Consider the following 11,751-nt stretch of genomic DNA (forward strand, 5'->3'; position numbering starts at 1 on the left):
GAAATGTACCCCTGCAGTTATCCTTTGAATTTAGAGAGTCTTCGAGCAAGGGTCACATGCAAACACACGCACCCACACCCACACACACATAGATGCTTTCGCCATCGCATAGATTCCTTCTGCCTTCGGCAAGGAATCAAAATATGTATGGTGCGCTTAGATGCAATGGTGCTATATTTTGCAACTTTTGCACCAATGGCTGAAAAATTCTCGACTGTATATAGGTTGTACCACAAGCACACGCTAATGCATATAAGCAGCACTTTTGGAAGTCATATTCTGTCTACCAGTGTGGAGGGGGTGTCTCTGAGCCCACCCAGATTTGTTGTGGGGGGGGGTGAAAGCCCCCAGAAATATAATAGTTGCGCCCCTGGTCTAATCCTATATGCAAAAGGGCGCAATCCTTTCCATCATTTTAACTACATTTGTGTAATTTGTGTAATTGCCAATGTATATACGTCTTTACGTGCGTGCAACTTCTTTTTCTCTCCCCGAAAATAACATCTGCCTCCACCCCCCCCCCCCCAACTCTCTGTCTACACCACTGCCTGAGATACATTCCAGAGAGACGTAAGTGTAATTCCTCCTTCTGACAAGTCTTTGTGCTCCAAAACAGGTAAAAGGGGCGACCAAGTACTATCTACAAGTGCTGCAACTTCTGGGCTCTTGCACTCCCCCCCCCCCCCCTTTTCGAAACGTTGCTCAGCTAGTATGACCTGGAATAATTCACAACAGCCGGTCCAGTTCTGTGTAATTGTAGGTATTTGGACCCTACATAATTTTGGAAGATAATTCATATTCCACTTTAGAGATTTAAGAGTTACTATTGTAGAAGGGTATGAGCTAGATTAGGGAGGGAGGGGTGAAGCAGTCTTTTGTATATGACCTATTATTTTTTACATTTCAGATCACTTTAAATCTTCAAGGAAAATATAGGAAATATGTGTACCGGGTTTTTAATTTTAATTGATTGGCAAAAATACAGTACTAATAGAAATCTTGACCATATATGCTCATGGTTGCCAAACGCACTCTTTTCTTTTGACCCTGGATTTGGTAGCTGAGTTTGAACTGGACATTTAGGGGACTGTGCAGTTTTTAAAATAACAATGATTTAGTGGCTTTTGTTCAAAGTATGATGTATCTTATCTTGACATAGAAACCTGGATTCAAGAAAAACTCAACATGTTGATGAATTTATGACATCACGTTCAGTTTGCTTCAAATGAAATATTGATGAAAACGGATATGAGCATAATTCGACAACTAGATTAAGATCCAGTGGCGTGCTTAAATGTGGGTAGAGAGGGGGGGTGGGGGTAATCCATCATCAGTCTGTGATCATTTTACATTCATACGCGCAGAATTAGAACTTCACCATCCCCCTTTTCAACATCACTTAAAATTCAAGCATTCTTGCATTTTATACCTAATTTATATTGTAGTTCAGATATACTTACACTGAAGGCGGCCTCAACGACCCCCTGGCCACACCCCCTTCCTTTACAAAATTCTTGGTTTCCCTTGAGCCAATACGGCCGTTGCTATATATTAAGGCAAAGGGACCACCAAACAAACAATTAAGCCCTACTCTAGGGCGGACATCAGCCACGATTTGTGACCCCCCTCCCCTACCCTCCGCAAAAATAAACTCTGGTTAAGGGGCTGTTGGTGTACATCCTTTAATCAGTCAGGGAAATTTAGAATCATCACTCCTCCCCCCCCCCCCTTACGACACCTTTTAGAATTCTATGCACGTCACTGGTAGTACTGAATCCAAATTCCCCAAATGTTCCTTTTCATGAGGCCATGATACCAATGGACTGTTCTTTTAACTCATTTTTGAAATGTTGCATGAGTGATAAATAAGTTCTGACCGATAATTGGGTTGTTTGTTAAAGTCGCTGCTCCAACAGAAAGGTGTAGACAGATGTTGGTGTAGACATGTGCTGGTGTAGATAGGCGTAGACAGGTGTTGGTGTAGACAGGCGATGTAATGTCTTGGCGGTTAAAACGTGTTCCTGCTGGGTTCAAGATAATTTGCGTTAAGATATCATAAATGTTACCGTTTCTTACCAGTATACATCAAAGGTGGACTCATATTAATATTCCTCTATTGTCTACATTATGCCCCAAAAGGAAGACCAAACGGAAGTCTTGGAAGTTAAAAAGGCTACATGTCGGCATCCCAAGCTAACCTAGGCTCTAGCACAGGGCCGGACTGGATCTTAAAACCGGCCCGGGCATTTTCCACCTAGACCGGCCCATTATTCATTGATATGCTACTTACATTATGATCGCCGTCCTGGGGGAGGGGTCCCTCCCAATTGAAATTTTTTGAAGTTAAGATGCAAAATGGTGCTATATTTTCAATTTTGTAGGTTACAATAATCCTTAAAAAATGAACCAAAAATAATTTTCCAGAAGCAACACTTGATTAAACCGAGGAAAGATAAAAAAAAAAACGTTTAACAAAAATAGACAATAATATATGTTTTAGACTGGATTTTATTTAGTTTTTCAAGCATTTTGTGACAACATGCTAGAAAAAAAATTGAAAAACCCCTAAATAAAATCCATGAGCACGGACGGGTTGCTAATAGCACGTTCTTTTGTTTCCAACTAGAAAACTAACTAACATATGGTGATTTCATGAGCTGATTCCCACAGTTAGAAATATATTTCTTCACAGCCCGTCTGTATTCTATTAACTACTGTGAAAATGGGCTGTAATTTTTTACCAGGCTCCCCAGCCCACCGGCCCACCGATGCCCAAATGCCCGTGTGGCCAGTCCGCCACTGCCCGTAAGTAATGTTCGACCCCATGTGTAACCCATGCTGAAATTTACTCCGCGATTCCATAGTATATTACCATCATATGGAAATATGATGCGCGGGAGTTATCTACTATATATAAAATACCAAACACCCACACCATTTGCTTTTTACTGCCTAAGCTTTCGTCAGTTGTGTATTAACACGAGGTTATGATACGTCCTATATAAAAAAGGTTGACATTAGTACGAAGGACCGAGTATATCAGCTGCTGATATACAATTTGGTGATTTTTATCAACTCGGCGAAAGTATTGAAGTCATGTCCCGCTCCCTAGGGTGGTACTAAGTACCTGTATCCATGTCTGATGACGGAAACGAGCAATTTTCTGAGCAGAAAAAGGGGCCAGAATGATACAAGCTGTCATTATATCTCAGAGAGAGCAACATACCAACAACCATATTTCCGTTAGTTCACATTTAAGACATACCTTTTGCCTGCTGACATGAATAGTTATATACAGAGAAAAAGAGGAGACGGGAGGGGGAGGGTGTGTATGGGGGAGAGAAGATATCAGAGAACGTCTGCCAACCAGTTCCTAATACCATGGTTACGTGCATTAGTTTACCCCTCACTCATTCGCACAATGGGAGAATCCATGCTAGCGAGAATCCCCTACTATAGTGAGCCTCTTCCAATCGTAATTCATGCGATTGAAAGATTGAAAAGAGGTGGCCCACGGTTATAGCTCCATGGTTGTATTATTCACTTTTTTTTCGATCTAATGTCGTTAACTTTAAATCCATAGAAAGAATCAAGCAGCATGTAAAGCTCTTTTATGATTGCATATAGAGTGTTTATTTTCAGTTGGAATTTCTTACAAGAACGATTTCCCTTTTAGCATTCCTCCCATTTCATGGAGAATAATTCTTGGATCAACGTAATCTCTAATCCTCCAATGACTTGAAAGGAAATGCAAAGAATGTTTCTATAGTTCACAAGTTTGCATTAGTTTATTCCTTCTTTTTTATTCAGACTTACAACAGCTCAAAGAATACTTTGTAACATGATGTTTTTTTTTTCAAGATTAAATAAGTTGCATGAATAAATTTGGTATGGTGATGAAGTAAAAGTAAAGCAGAGTTCTGTATGCGTTTTGGATTAATTTTCAAACCCACATTCTATATGATAGGCGATCAAAATACCTCTTTTCAAATCAGCAGATGAAGGAGGAAACTTTATCTTTATTCTGTTCATCGGAAACTTATGCAATTGAATATTTCATTGTCATTGTTCATGGTTCAGTAACGTACCGGCAAATGGTATGGGAAGGAGGGCGGCGGTGAAGGGAGGGTAGCTATGACCATGAAAGAGATGATATTGCTTCCTATAACTAAGTTTTATATGAGTGATTATAGCTTTTGATGTAGTCGACCATGTCATAGCGATGACTTGTATTGCACATATAAAAGCTATACAAACATACAAACCCCGTCCTCGTCACGGTTCCAGCCTCATTACCATTCAGTCTTTCAAAATGTAACAGTTGTAAACGACGTGATCAAGTTGGCTGCTAATAGATCAACATTTGATATTTATAAAGATGATTATAATATTTTGTATTAAGCTAATAACACACTTCTGTATATGTGTGGAACACAGTCATGGCACGCAAATGCCGCAGTTTCAGAAGATAAATAAGCAAATCAAGTCACTGCGGTCTAAACAAAGTTGTAGTTGACGAATTCCCGATCCCTGTGTTTTCCAAATCTACTTGCATAAACTCAAAACCCTATGAAATCCTATTTCGGGTTTCGAATAACCGTGCTATTTCCAGCCATTCAGATCCCCAAATAAGATTAGTCTGTTGAAGTTAAAGTGTTTGACTTAATAAGCATTGTCCCTTCCTCAATCAAAACGGTACTGAAATGTGAATAGGTATTGTTTGTTGAAATTTCAGGCTTATTTCCAGTTCATGATCGTCTGCATAGAATATAGTTGTAAAGGGAGACAACTTACAGCAAGACCTCTCTCTTGCGAGCATATAATCTTAAGCAACCTTTTGTGAATAAGAAGATTTCACGGAATCCGTTTCTCTTTTACTGCTTGCTTCAAAGTCATCGATAGTATATCAGAGCATAAGCCTATTGTACATTAACGTCTTGGAAGGAAGCGACATTCTTACTGCTTGCTGCAATGTAAACAAAGACAAGCGTGAGCTTCTTGTTAATAAATATATTCAGATATGTTGTTCTAATGAGAGTAAAACAGGATGAATAGAGATTTCGTTGAATGCAGTGTCGTTCACTGTTACCAATAGATTGTATCCAACCAACAATACCAAATTAAGCTCGTAGAAAGTTAACTCGTCTAGTGGCTCAGATGGTAGAGCAGTGGACTTGTAAACCAATGAAACTGAGTTCGACTCCATCAATGGTTGGTTATACACGTTATAAATTTCTTTTTCTCTTTCAGTAGTCGACGCTGAAGTCTTGATATATTAATTCAACCACATAATTTACTAGCTGATGTGGTGGCCGATGCTGTTAAGAGGGTGACGAAAGACTCATTCCTCGTCGGTCGTGTAAATCGTGGCTAGGGTTCAAGACAGGCCTCTGGCGATAATACCTTTGGCTGTAGGTATGGTACTTTTTGTGGCCTAGGATCCCGTGCCATGTCTCCCTTGTTGTCGCAAAAGAACCCGGGAGGATGCGCAGAGGGTCGGTCAAATCGACCAGAAGCGTACTAGGTGGCGTGCGTGAATCCTTGCCTTTGGCCAGAGGTGGTGACATCTCTGCGACCGGCATGCTTGCAGCCACCGTCCACTGAATACGTGGCCTGATGAGGCGCTATTCTCCTTAAAGTGAATCTACGGATGCCTTTAAGAGCCATATAATTATTTTATATTTAAAACACCCTGTTTCAAACTAGCGCCATCGAATTCCTTAAAAGCCGTTTTTTTTTCTTGTCACTCTGAAGGTGAATGAATTCTATTGCAATGGGTAATTTGTGGTAAGTCATCAAAACATGCAAACAGTCATGCGGTTCACAAGGGTTTGCAGGAACTTAATTAAACTCATTGTTTGACATAAATGTGTTGGCAAAGATTTACACTACCTACACCAAAACAAGCATTATATTCGTTACAATGCCAGAGACATACAAGCCAGCAAGACCATGAGATAAAAAGTTAATATACATAGAATTCAATCTATATCACTTTTGCAAGAAAACAAAAGTGCCAATATGGTCCAACTCTAAGCCACAGTGTTGTAGCAAATTCTCATACCGGATATTAGGTAGTTTCGGAAACAGTGATTCTTAAGAAATTTGTTTGAGAGTCAAAACAAAAGAACAAAAGCAAAACGTATTGTGTTTTGATAACTTCAGAAACAAAATTAACTTTGATATGCCGTGGACCTTAAACAACCATTGCTCTCGGTCTAGCTAGGGTTGTATTCCTATAACACAATTACTTATTTTTTGTTTGTTTTTGGAATGACCCTTTAAAAAGTTGAGGTTCACTAGTTAAAATGACTGGTCCTTTTAGTTTAGTACACAGCCCATCGGACTGGTTCCTCAGTTGCACTACAAAACTCAATGGGAAAAATTAAGATTATATGGTCTCAAATGACATGTTTATAATTATTACAAATTTATTCAGGGCAAATGATGTTGAATGTCATCCAAGGGTGCTCTGTTGCGTATATGGAGTTTAACGAACATATCCTGGTTGACCTTAAGAAACAACGGATTAACATTTACTATAAGAACTGCAATGAGGAGCCGACGTCACCATCAAGTTAGCCTAAACGAATATTCCAGAAATAAGTATCTTTAACGAAACATATCTTGAAAAATCCTGGAATAGCTACAGAAACATTATTGGACTCAAAGTTGTCTGTTTTGTTTTGTACTATAACATAACAAAACTAAAATTCTGTCTTAGTTATTATTTAATTATTTAATTGAGTTATCAAGTGTCAGCAAAATCTATCTGTCGATCATTCTCCCATGACTGAATGCCGGGGATACTTTTAAGAAAAGTCACCCAGGAAAGAACCTGGGCACGAAAACCAAACTACCAAACGTCTGATCCGCTCTCAACCCCAGGCCCCTTACATCGAGACTGTGTGATCATCGTCAGGTGTGTATCACAATTTTCCTGGAAAAGGGAACAGATACTACACATGATCTTCGGGGATGTCTTCAACTCTCCGGTCGATCTGTTAGTTGTACACGATTCAGGATAAAACTAGTTTGATCCGATTCCTTGTTCTTTATTCTATTTGTGTCATAAGTCAATAGAATAAAGGATGAACAATGAACAGATGAATATAACTGCCATTTCTGGAATACCAAGTAGTCCCCGTTATGTTGAACACGTAACTCACTAATGGACTTTATCGATACTCAATGACGAATCACATCTGCCTTATTTGAAACAAGTTTATAACAATAGTGATTAATGCCATTCACTGAGTCCATTTGCTTTCATACTTCTCAAACCTGTACGACAAGAGGTTTACACTATATGAGCAGTCGAGAATTCACAGTGAACGTTTAGCGATTTAATCGGCTTCCGGTAACACGTATCAAGCATTCAATTATTAATGACTGTATAACGACGAAAAGACATTAATTTACTCTTACGTGAGGTACGTCCGTGAAGCTCATTTGCTTTCATTATTATCATTTGCTACAAAATCAAGTTTAGTAGCATAGTTTCTCGCAATCTGGGAAATCAAACTCGACCTCTTCCAGGAAACTTAAGGTCCCTGAAAAAGAACCGTGTAATGGTATCCCCTCGGTATAGGACCAGTGACGATTATAAATAAAAAAAACCTTTCATGGGTTCGAAATGAGTAAAATAGCAGACTGAAAATTAAATTCGTTTACAATTCGTTATTTTTACAAGTGGATAGATCCAGTTATGTTTTTGTATTACGCTGTTTGGTCAAAGTACGCAAACCCGGTCACGATGTGGTTTCAAGCGGTACCATTATCTGGCAACAGCACTAAAATCTAATGGCGTGCGCAAAGAGGGAGGGCTGAAATGTCCCCTCCTCCACAAGATACTTCAATCGCATCTGGCTGTTTCCATCAAATTTCAGCTTCCTATTCCTAATTCGCCGCTGTTACAGGCATCTGTTAATGCTCTAAATAATTCTCTAATAGTATATCTACATACCCATCTTAGAAGAGTCTTAGTTAATGTAGCAGAAGCACACCCAACCATCATCAGGTGTCTATGTGATAGAGATGAACCACATGACCCCCTCCCAAGAAAAGGTTAGAACATGTTTATTCCACCCTGCAGGGAAATAGCAACTTAAAAGTTATTGACAGACAAATGTGATGGCTTGAACAAATCAAAATATTACAGATCGATTCTCATTTGCTTTGATTTTTATAGACTTGATATTTATTGCAGTACCTACTTTCCGTTATAGTGTTGGGCTTCACAAAAATAATGGTGGATCGAACATGTTGAATTTCTGAGCATGTACCTAATAAGTTATGCTTTCATTCTTCAGTTTCAAATGTGTAAATTCAGCTTGAAATGAAAGAAGGAAAATGAATAAAGAAAAAAGAATAGCTAAGGGAAGAGCCATTTTCCACCTCCCGGCAACACTTTGTCATCATAACATGACAAAGTGACACACTCATGACACAAATTTAAATCCTGATATCTTCCAAATATTTCGATTTATTCCTTAAAATTGTAACGTTTTATCTCAAAATGGTCAACATACTATTTTAATCTCAAAATATCAACTTTTCTTGAAAATTCGGGATAATTACATAGTTATATATTATACAAAGAAGGAGAGTGTATGAGGGCATAACGAAAGGTCCAAATAAACTGTTGAATTTTCGAACTTTTCGACATTTCGAAATTTTTAAAGAAAATTCTTCCACGGACTTTGGTAGGCCTATGACAAAACACAGAATGATAATTTGACGGTTAGCTAGCTATCAATTTCCTCGTAGAAATGAAACCGGGTACTGCTTTTACGTCGGTATACCAATGTGCTATGCAGTAATACTTGTAACATTGACTCGAATTTTCAATGATTACATCTGCCTGGGTTATTATTATATTATACATATTTAGACATGGCAAAACAAAAAACGACGGATAAATCCACACCTCAGCTCTCCCTTCTCCGTCGTTCATGTAGAAGAAATAACCGGCACGCGATTGTAGTAGGCAATATATAGAATTGGTCAAACTACTGCAGAAAAGTGTGCTGCAAAGTCATTACTATAAAACGGAAATGATTCGGATCTTTCATCTATGCCAAGTGGGAAATCGCCCGGTACGGATGAATTCTCCACTGATTTCTATAAAAAAAAAAATGGCCTATTATTGGAAAGTATTTTGTCGATTCTTTAAACCATGGGTACAACCACACATGTTTATCTTCCGAGCGAAAGAGGGGCATTATAACTCTAATCCGTAAGCCAGATAAAGATAACACATCAAATATGAGCTTGGTCCAAGCTGCCGTTCTTGAGATATCGTGTTTACAAGCAAGGCGTCACACACGCTCACATACATACACACACATCCGTCTCTATAACTGCAAAATGACTGACTCTTATTTGTTAATACATGTATACACTTCAGAACCAATAGTATATGAGATTTATCATATTGACGAAGAAATTTAACTATCTGTATATATATTGTCGCGTTCACGGGGGAGACGATGACAGGAGAAAATACATGAGATTTGTCGAGCGGTAAACAAGATATATTTTCCACTGCTACCAGACTAACAAGGATACAACGGAGTCTTTGAATGTAGCCAACCGGTCGAGGCGATTTTATTGCACATGGTTACATCTCAATATTCTGAGCTTAGGAAGAGACACACTTCAAGTATGAATGAAAGCCTCTAGTCTCCAAACTGGCTAAAGTGTGGAAATCACATCTCCTTTTATATAAAATGGACTTCAAATTACTCACAAACCTTCATTGGCAGAATAACAAATAGCATGAACGATAAGCTAGTGTTGTGAAAATATAGCCCAACAAAAGAGAGATATAGCTATTTTGTGAAAATATAATCTTAATCTTTACATAACTTGTCGATTTCTAGTTGACACTTAAAAGTGAAAACAAAGCATTACATAAGCAGGCATGTGCAATTTGGACATGCACCATATCCAACTGACGATTCAATAAGAAACATAAGCAGACTTCCACTTTGATAAAATACATCACAAATTCACAAAAAAGTTCACCGATGTGACTATATAAGAAACGGTTAACATACTTGATTTACTGATTTTGAGAATATGTAGGAAACAATTAACAAATTGCAAAGAAAGTGGTTCCAACTTCCTTGAAAATATCGAACAAGTTAAACCTGTCAAAATGGTGAAAACGTAAAGAATTGGTTAGGATTCTCTCCCAACCAGTAGCCATCCATCATGAAGGTATACCTCTCGGAGATTAGTGAATTAAAAGCAAGATATATATATATATATATATATATATATATATATATATATATATATATATATATATATATATATATATATATATATATATATATATATATATATATATATATATATATATATATATATATATATATATATATATATATATATATATATATATATATATATATATAGGAATAACGGAAAAACTGTTAAACAACTATGCTGCATTTAGAGAAAGGCTGGATCTCGAGTGAGATACAATAATTGAATTAGGTAAGTGATTGGAAGTAAAACAGCCAATGTTTGGTTTTTGCAGAGCTTTCGAGCAAAACTAGCTCTTCTTCAGTGCATGATCACCGAAAGTGACAAGGAGTAGCAGGAATTGAAACTCTTTTATAGAGGAGATGTCGGCATGGTTGTAAGGGCAAAGCGACTTACTGATTTCTGCTGAATTTTTAGAAATTCGGATTATTTTAATCCGCGTCGGATTATTTTAATCCGATTCCGTCGTAATTGTAAAGGAATTGTTTTGGTTTATCTGGGACGGCAAATCGTTTCTGATGTTTAAACCGAATGGTGCCGTGGTCTTTAGGTTTAGTTCCCAGAAATTTTCTTTCGCTTTCCTAGATTTATCTGTCCAAGAATCGTTCTGGTCAATGGCAATAACACGCAAATTCTCAATTGAATGATTTTGGAGATTGAAGTGATTTGCAACAGGTTGGTAGATGTTTTTTTGTTTTGATCGCCGATCTATGTTGTGTCATTCTCATTCTAAGAGTGTTTTTTGACTCTCCAATGTATTGTAAGTTACAAATATTGCAGTAGATGAGGTAAATGACATTTTTGGAAAGGCAGTTAATTTTGTGCCGAATTTGGAACGTGCGTTTGGTTTGGTTGCTCTGAAAGGCCCCGGTCGAATCGACAAGTAAGCACGTTTTGCAATTTTGTGTACAGGGCGATGATCCTGTAGTTTCTGTTATGCCTTCCCCTAATGGGGTGTCATCCCGAAAGGATGCCCGAACTAAGATATCCCGTAGGTTGCTGGGTCTTTTAAAAGCGATGACAGGTAATTCTGGGAATACTGATTTCAGGCGTTCGGTGCTTTGAAGTAGGTGAAAATTCTTCTGAATGATATTAGCCAGTGGTGGGAGACCAGGGTGGAATTCAGTAACCAATGGTACCCTTTTGGAACTGGTTTGACGAGTTTTGTACGTCAATGTTTCGGTACGGGGTTTGCTTTTATCCTTTTTGATGGCATTTTCAATAGTACCCCCGAAAATACTGTCTGTTTAGGAGGTGTTGTGACAGTTCTTTGGTGCGTGAATCAAAATCGACTTCAGAGGAGCAAATGCGTCGAATGCGCAACGCTATATATATATATATATATATATATATATATATATATATATATATATATATATACAGACTTTATGCTAATGCTTGAAAGTTTTTTCACTGTTCTTGATTTTCCAACTCATTACGATTTTCATTTATATATATATATACATATATATATAT

This window comes from Apostichopus japonicus, chromosome 7 (assembly GCF_037975245.1).
Source record: "Apostichopus japonicus isolate 1M-3 chromosome 7, ASM3797524v1, whole genome shotgun sequence".
In the NCBI taxonomy this organism is placed as follows: domain Eukaryota; kingdom Metazoa; phylum Echinodermata; class Holothuroidea; order Aspidochirotida; family Stichopodidae; genus Apostichopus; species Apostichopus japonicus.